Genomic DNA, 7,818 nt, shown 5'->3' with positions numbered 1-7,818 from the left:
CAACAACAACAACAACAACAACAACATGGTACCAGGGACATTACTGCCAATGTCAGATCGATCTTGGTAGAAAGCAGAGAGTATCAGAAGAATATTTACCTGTATTTATCTGTTCTGAAACCTGCTTCCTGGTCCAAGCATTGTTGTTGTTATGTGCTGAGTCACCTGTGCCTCATAGTGATCTTATGTACAACAGTCCTAAACCCTGCTCTGTCTTGTACCAATCTTGTCTCTGAAATACCTCCCCCCACTGCCCCAACTCACTGAATCAATCCATCTCATCAAGGGTCTTCCTTTCTTGTGCTGTCCCTCTACCCTTCCAAGCATGACATCCCTCTCAAAGGTCTGGTTTTCCACCTTGCAACATGCCCAAAGTATGTCAGACAAAACTTCAGAATCCTTACCTCCAAAGAGAAACCTGGTATCCCTTCTCTAGGACGAACTTGTTTGTTCTCTTAGCAGTCCATGGTATATTTAATACTCTTCTCCAGCACCAAAGCTCAAAGGCATCAATTCTTCTATTGTTCCTAGTCATTGTCCAGCTTTCTGATACATATTATTTGCAAAGACCAGGTGCACCTTAGTCTCTAGACTGACATCATTGCTCTTCAGTATTTTGGAGAGGTCTCTGACAGCAGACTTTCCCATTTCAATTAATCTTTTAATTTCCTGGCTGCTGGTACCAAGGGAGTTGATTGCGGAGTCAAGCAAATTAAAGCTGTTAATAGTCTTAATCTCTTCACCATCTATCGTGATTCTATCAATGGCCTAGTGGTGATAATGTTTGTTTTCTTCATGTTGAGCTTCAATCCATATTGAAGGATGCAGTCCTTCAGTTTCTGCAGCAAGTACTTCAGGTCCTGCTTAGTTTCAGCAAACAGGGTGGTGTCATCTGCATAAGGCAGATTGTAGATGAGTCAATCTCCAATCCTGATGCCACATTTCTAATCATAGAGCCCAAACTCCTGGATAATCTGTTCTGCCTATAGATTGAAAAGGGGTGGAGATAGCACACATTCCTGGTGTACACCATTCCCAATTTTGAGCCATACAGTGTTTCCTTTCTCTGTTCTGACGACTGCCTCCTGGTTCAAGTATAGGCTTCACATAAGCACAATCAAGTGTACTGGGATTCCCATTCTTTTCAGAGTCATAATCAAGTGTCTGGGATACTTCTCAAGGTTAGCCACAATTTGTTGTGATACACACAACACAAATCTGTCAAAGAAACACAGACATTCCTCTGGCATTCTCTGCTTTCAGCCAAGATCTAAGTTTGGCTATGATGTCCCTAGTGCCATGGCATCTTCTAAAACCAGCCTGCACATCTTGTGATTCTCTGCTGATATACTACTGTTGCAGTCCTTTTTGAAAAATCTCCAGCAGAATCTTTCTTGTGTGTAATATTAGTGATATTATTTGATAATTTCCACACTTTGGCCACATTTTTTTTAGAATTAGAATAAATACAGGTATCTTCCAATCAGTTGGCCAGGGGTTTGTCCTCCAAATTTCTTGGCGTAACCTAGTGAGCACATCCAGTGCAGCATCTATTTTCTGAAATATGCCAATTGGTATTACATCAATTCCTGGTGCCTTGTTTTTTTGCCAGTTCTCTCTGAGCAGTTTGAACTTTCTCCTTCATCACCATTGCCTCTTGATCATATATTGATTGTCTCATGAAATTCTTCTGTGTCAACCAATACTTTTTGGTATAGTGCCTCTGTGTACTCTTTCTGTCTTCTTTTGATCCTTCCTGGGCCATTCAACATCTTTCTTTCAACATCCTTAAGCAGCTGGAGACTTGAATTTGTTCCTTCAGCTTAAGAAATGCTGAGCGAGTTTGTCCATTTGATTTTTTTTTTAACTCCAGCTTCTTGCACATTTCGTTTTAATGTTCTTCCTCATCTGGCCTCTGAAATCTTTTGTTCAGCTCTTTAACTTCTTGATTGTTTTCCTTTACTTTGATTTGTCAATGCTCTAGTGCAATTTTCAGAGTCTCTTCTGATATCTCTTTGGTCTTTTCTTTTTCCTCTGTGTTTGTAATGCCTTTTTCATTCTTCATGAGTGATATTCTTGATATTCTCCCACAGCTCATCTGGTCTTTACTCATTAGTGCTTAAAACTTCAAACTTGCTCCTAAGATTGTCCTTAAATTCCAGTGAAATAGACTTGAGGCCAAACTTTGGTTCTTGTGGATTTGATTTAATTTTCTTTAGCCTCCTTTTGAACTTGCTTATGAGTAGTTGATGGTCTTTTTCCACAATGAACGCCTGGTTTAGTTTTCACAGCTGATTTTGAGCTTCTCCAGCGATTTCTTCCACAGTTGTAGTCAATCTGATTCCTATGTAGAGCATCAGGTGATGTCCATGTGTATGGTCACCATTTACATTTCTTATGAATATTTTCAACTAGATCATTGATTGTCTTTTCAATGAATAGGTCATTGATGAATTTTATTATTCTATCTCCAGCCTCATGTCTATAACCAAGTCCATTCTTTTTGACTAATATTCCTTCTTCTTTGTTTGCAACTTTTGCATTTCAGTAACCATTATTATCAGAGTATCTTGGTTATACATTTAATTGATTTCTGACAGCAAAAGTTGTTAGAAGTTATCTATTTCCTCCTCTTTGGCTCTGGTTGTTGGTATATATATTTGAATGATAGTGATATTAATAGTTCTTTCTTGTATGTGTATAGATGCTATCCTGTTACTCACAACATTGTTTTTCAAGAAGGATCTAGATATGGTCTTTAATTATGAAATAGACCACATTTTCCCTCACCCTTTTACTTGAAGTAGATAAAATGACTGTTGTTGTCGTTGTTGTTGTTGTTGTTATGTGCCGTCGAGTCATCTGCGACTCATAGCGACCCTATGTACAACAGCCTTAAACCCTGCTCTATCCTGTGCCAATAACACTGCCTCTGACACACCCATCCTGATTACCCCAGTCACTGAATCAATCCACCTCATAGGGGCCTTCCCCTCCTGAGTTGTCCCTCTACCCTACCAAGCATGATGTCCCTCTCCAAGGACCTGTCTCTCCTTACAACATGTCCAAAGTATGTCAGACGAAGCCCCAGAATCCTTGCCTCCAAGGAGTAGCCTGGTTTAACCCTTTCTGGAATGGATCTGTTTGTTTTCTTGGCAGTCCAGGGTACATTCAATACTCTTCTCCAGCACCACAGCTCAAAGGCATCAATTCTCCCTCTATACTCCCTAATCATTGCTCAACTCTCTGATGCATAACAAGTGATTGCAAAGACCATGTGGCCTGTATCAGGCGCACCTTAGTATCCAGAGAGACACTGTTGCTCTTGAGTTCTTTAGAGAGGTCCCTAACCGCAGACTTTCCCATCGCAATACGTTTTTTTATTTCCTGGCTGCTATCTCATTCAAAATGTCCTATGCCAACTTAATTCATTTCACCAATGCCTAGTAGCATAAAAAGTGATTATAAAGGCTGTGGATCAGATGAACCTTAGTCTATGGACTGATATTGTTGCTCTTTAGCACTCTGAGAGGTCCCTGACAGGAGGTTTTCTGAATGCAATTGATCTTTTGATTTCCTGACTGCTGTTGCCAAGAGTATAGATTGTGGAACCAAAAAAGCTGAAATTGGTGACAATCTTATTCTCTTCTCCATCTACCATGGTGCTGCCATGGTCCAGTGGTGAGAATCTTTGTCTTTTTGATGTTGAGCTTCAATCCATATTGAAGACTGCAGTCTTTGACTTTCTGCAGTTAATGCTATTACCCTCCTAAGCTTTGACAAGCAAGATTGTGTCATTGGCATAACATAGGTTGTTGATGTGTCTTTGTCCATTCTTGATGCCACAATCCTCTTCATAAAGCCCAGTCTCCTGAATAATCTGTTCTGTATAGAAAAAAAAGGTATGGAGACAAGACTCATTCTGGACATACTCCTTTCTTGATGTTCAACTATGCAGTGTTTCCTTGTTCTCTTCTGATGATTGCTTCCTGATAGTCCAAGTGTAGATTTCACATATGCACAGTCAAGTGTTCTGAGATTCTCATTTTTCTTAAGGTTAGCCACAATTAGTCGTGAACCACACAGTCAAATGCCTTTGCACAGTCAATGAAATACAGATAAACATTCCTCTGGTACTCTCTTCTTTCAGCCAACATCCATTTGACATTGGCTATGATATCTATGATATCATAGATATCTATGATATCTAGTTCCATGACTTCTACTAAACCCAGCTTATATTTCTGGTAGTTCTCAAGAACTTTTAGAGGCTAGCAAGTTTCAAGTCTGTGGTAAAACATCAAGATATAAATTTCTTCTTCTTACTTATGTAACTGAAGGGGCTAAGAAATTGAAGTTTGGTAGATCAGAGAGCAAACTTCTGAATTTGGAGGCTGTTGAATCCAAAATCCACAGTCATTATGACAGGTCTTTGGATTCCAAGAATCTGATGTTGACAAACTAAATGCAGTATTCAATCAAGCAAAAATCAAGAGAGCTTTTTCAGACTCCCATATATATTCCATTAAGGCCATATCCTTGAATCTCCATTCCAATTGATTGTCTTCTTATGGCAGATCTTATTACAGAAGTGATCTCTCCTCTCCTCTCCTCTCCTTCCCTCCCCTCCCTTCCCCTCCCCTTCCTCCCCTCCCCTCCTTCTCAGTTCCCGTCTAAAGAAATCACTACATTATCACAGCCAAATCAGAGAATGGCAGGGATACAAGTTGGTACAAAACCTTAACCATTATACCAGTCCACTATTTTTTTTTTTAGAGAAAGAGTTAAAGTGATCCAGATTAAAGCCAAATGAACCATTTTACATTGTGTTTTGAGTCATTTAACTCCCCAAAATCATTGAGTGAGCCACAATCTTCGAAGATACTTATGTAAGTTAATTTTTTTTAATCTCCTAAGAGAATCTACAAATTGGTAGTCCTAGTGGGAGAATTATGTATTGAAACCAACACGTAGGTGAAGTTTCACAGAGGCTAAGGTAGTAGATCTCATTACCATAGAAAGAGTTTAAAATAGAGCTCATCTTTGTATTAACGACCCAGGGTCCCTGTGCTGAGAACCTCCTAGGCCTGGAAGAATGAATGAACTGAGATTTGAAAGACAATGCCAATAGATTTTCTGGTTACTGAGTGAGGCATCCTTCGTTCACTTGACAACCACAGAGCAGAGCTGAGTGACTTTAGGCAAGAAGCCTGCTGGAAAAACTGAAATAGCTAAAGCACTTCTCTATGCAATGCATAAGCCTAAGTGTGTCCAGTGGAGGGGTTTCATCAGAGTATCCCATGCCAGAGTATTCTCCTATAGCAAAGCAGAGCTGGATGCCTCTGCACGGAAGCATTGTTAGAAGAGCACAGAGAACTCTTTAGAATTGCTTGTTCATGGCAAGAAAGGCCTGAATGTGTACCATTAGTGGTTGTATGCACTTACGTGGGCAGAGGGGCCCAGGTAACGTAGTGACAAGGTAGTTCTGTAAGTCTGAGTTGTGTGCTGGAAGCCAGCACCAGAAGCCAGTGAGGACTAGAAGCAACAGAAGGAAGCTCCAGGAGTTTTTCAGGTCTATGAAGTTAGTTGCACCATGGTAGTCAGATACAACTGTGATATGAAGGCATCTAACATCTGACTGGAACCACAACGCTCCTGCCCAGAGAAATAAGATGGCCATAGAGAATTTGAGAAGGTAAGTGGTTCTCCATTTTTAGGACTTCTTGTTATTGTTTATTGTTTACTTTCTACAAGTAAAATAAAGGTTTTCATTTTGCCAACACTGTGTGACTCATGAGTCTGGCTCACTTACAGTTGAGTAGTGTAATGAATTATTAGGTGAGCAGAGCCTTTGGACATTACTTATCACTTCCTCTACTCTTCTGTGATAGCTAACTCTCCTTCTTTGTTTTAATTATTTTCAAAAGTTTCAAATCTTTTGTTTTCAACTTGAAATATTTCATAAAAGTTAACAGAGAACACAGAATAACCCATTTTTCCACCAGAGGGTGCAGACTGCTCTCTGCTTTTCATTTTCTCCCATACTTGCTCAGTTTCTGTTAGATTTCTGTCAGAAAGGCCATTATTTAATGTAGCCTTTTGTGAAAAGGAGTGCTACCTTGAGGTCTTGCCTAGATTTGCTTCTCTGTACTATTTTTATTGTTGTTATGTGCCATTGAATTGACTATAACTCGTAGCAACTCTGTGAACAACAGATCTGAACTTCTTCCTATCCTGCAGCATCCTCATTATCTCTTTCATACTTTAGCCAATGGTTGAAGTCATGTGGTCTGTCTGTCTCCTTGAAGGTCATCCTCTCCTTCACTGACCTTCCACTTTCCCCAGGACGATGTCTTTTCTCAGGAATGACTCTTCTTCAGAACATGCTCAAAATTTGTGTGATAAATTTTCACTATCCTGGCCTCTAAGAAGCACTGTGCTTGCACTTCCTCCAACACAGACTTGTTTGTTCTTTTGGCAATCTAGGAAGTATTTGATACTCTTCTCCAACACCACAACTCGGAGGTAGGTGTGTTACTCTTCTCCAGCATCACAACTCACTGGCCAATTCTTCAACCAGTCTTATTCATGGTACAACTTTCAGATGCAAAATAATCAATGAAGAATACCATGACTTGGGTCAGTTACACCTTAGTCTTTAAACTGAAATCACTGCCCTTTTAGAACTTTAGCGAAGTCCTTAACAGTAGATGTTCCCAATGCAATATGTTTGATTTCTTGAAAACTGCTACCTTGTTTCTTAATTGTGGATTGAACTAAAATAAAATCATTGAGAATTTCAGTCTTTTCTCTCACCCATCTCTTGGTTCAGTGGTGAGATTTTTTTTCTTGATAGGAAGATGTAGCCTATATTTCAAGCTAGTTTTTGATCTTCTGTAGTAACTACTTTTAAAAAAATGACCTTAATTAATAATTAAGCCAATTTAAGAGTCTTTCTGCAGGTCTCTGTGGTCTAGTTCAAGAAGGAGTATTCTCATATGTATGTTTACCATGGGTGTGTTTACATTGCCCTGGCTTTAGAGAAAATGAGTAGTAACTACAAACGTCTTTTCTTAGTAAGTCTGAGCTCTTCACAAGTTCTGCCCAGGAAATCAATCTTTTATCCTGTTAACTTCACTGCTGAAATGGCCCATTCTTCACCTGGCACATCACATTCTCTGTCTGTCTGTCTGGTGCTCTCTCTCTCTCTCTCTCTCTCTCACACACACACACACACACACACACACACACACACACACAGAGTTTCTCTTGAGATTCAGCTCAAACATCAAATATATGGGATCTTTCCAACTCTATGAACATCTTTTATGCACACTTAAGGATTTTTTGTTCTTGTTTTTTTTCTTTTTTGTTTTTCTCTACACACATACATATAAATACACACACATATTTGGAAGCAGGAGTGGCATCCACTTCCTAAACTACATGCCACTGGAAACGCTATGAACCGGGAGAAACTACAGTAGGTTTAGAAAGGCTTCAGAAAATTTGTTCATATGGTCGCTATAAGTTGTCTACAACTAGACAACACCTAACAACAATAACAATGACAAAATTGAGAGAGCTATGTTGACCTGCTTGCTGAAACTGAGGAGGACCTGAAGCTTGCTGCTGAGGGTCAAGGACTGGAGCCTGCAATATGGATTGAGGCTAAATGTCAAGAAGACAAAGATTCTCACCACTCGACCAATTGGGAGCATTAGGTTGGATGGCGAAGAGATTGAGATTGTTCACAGCATTAGTCTGCTTAGCTCTACAATCAACACTCTTGGCACCAGCAGCCAGGAAATTAAAAGG

This window comes from Elephantulus edwardii, unplaced genomic scaffold (genome assembly GCF_000299155.1).
Source record: "Elephantulus edwardii isolate Elephantulus edwardi_28Jun2011 unplaced genomic scaffold, EleEdw1.0 scaffold00221, whole genome shotgun sequence".
Classification (NCBI taxonomy): Eukaryota; Metazoa; Chordata; class Mammalia; order Macroscelidea; family Macroscelididae; genus Elephantulus; species Elephantulus edwardii.
The sequence above is the reverse complement of the archived record's forward strand: the minus strand, read 5'-3'. Positions refer to the sequence as shown.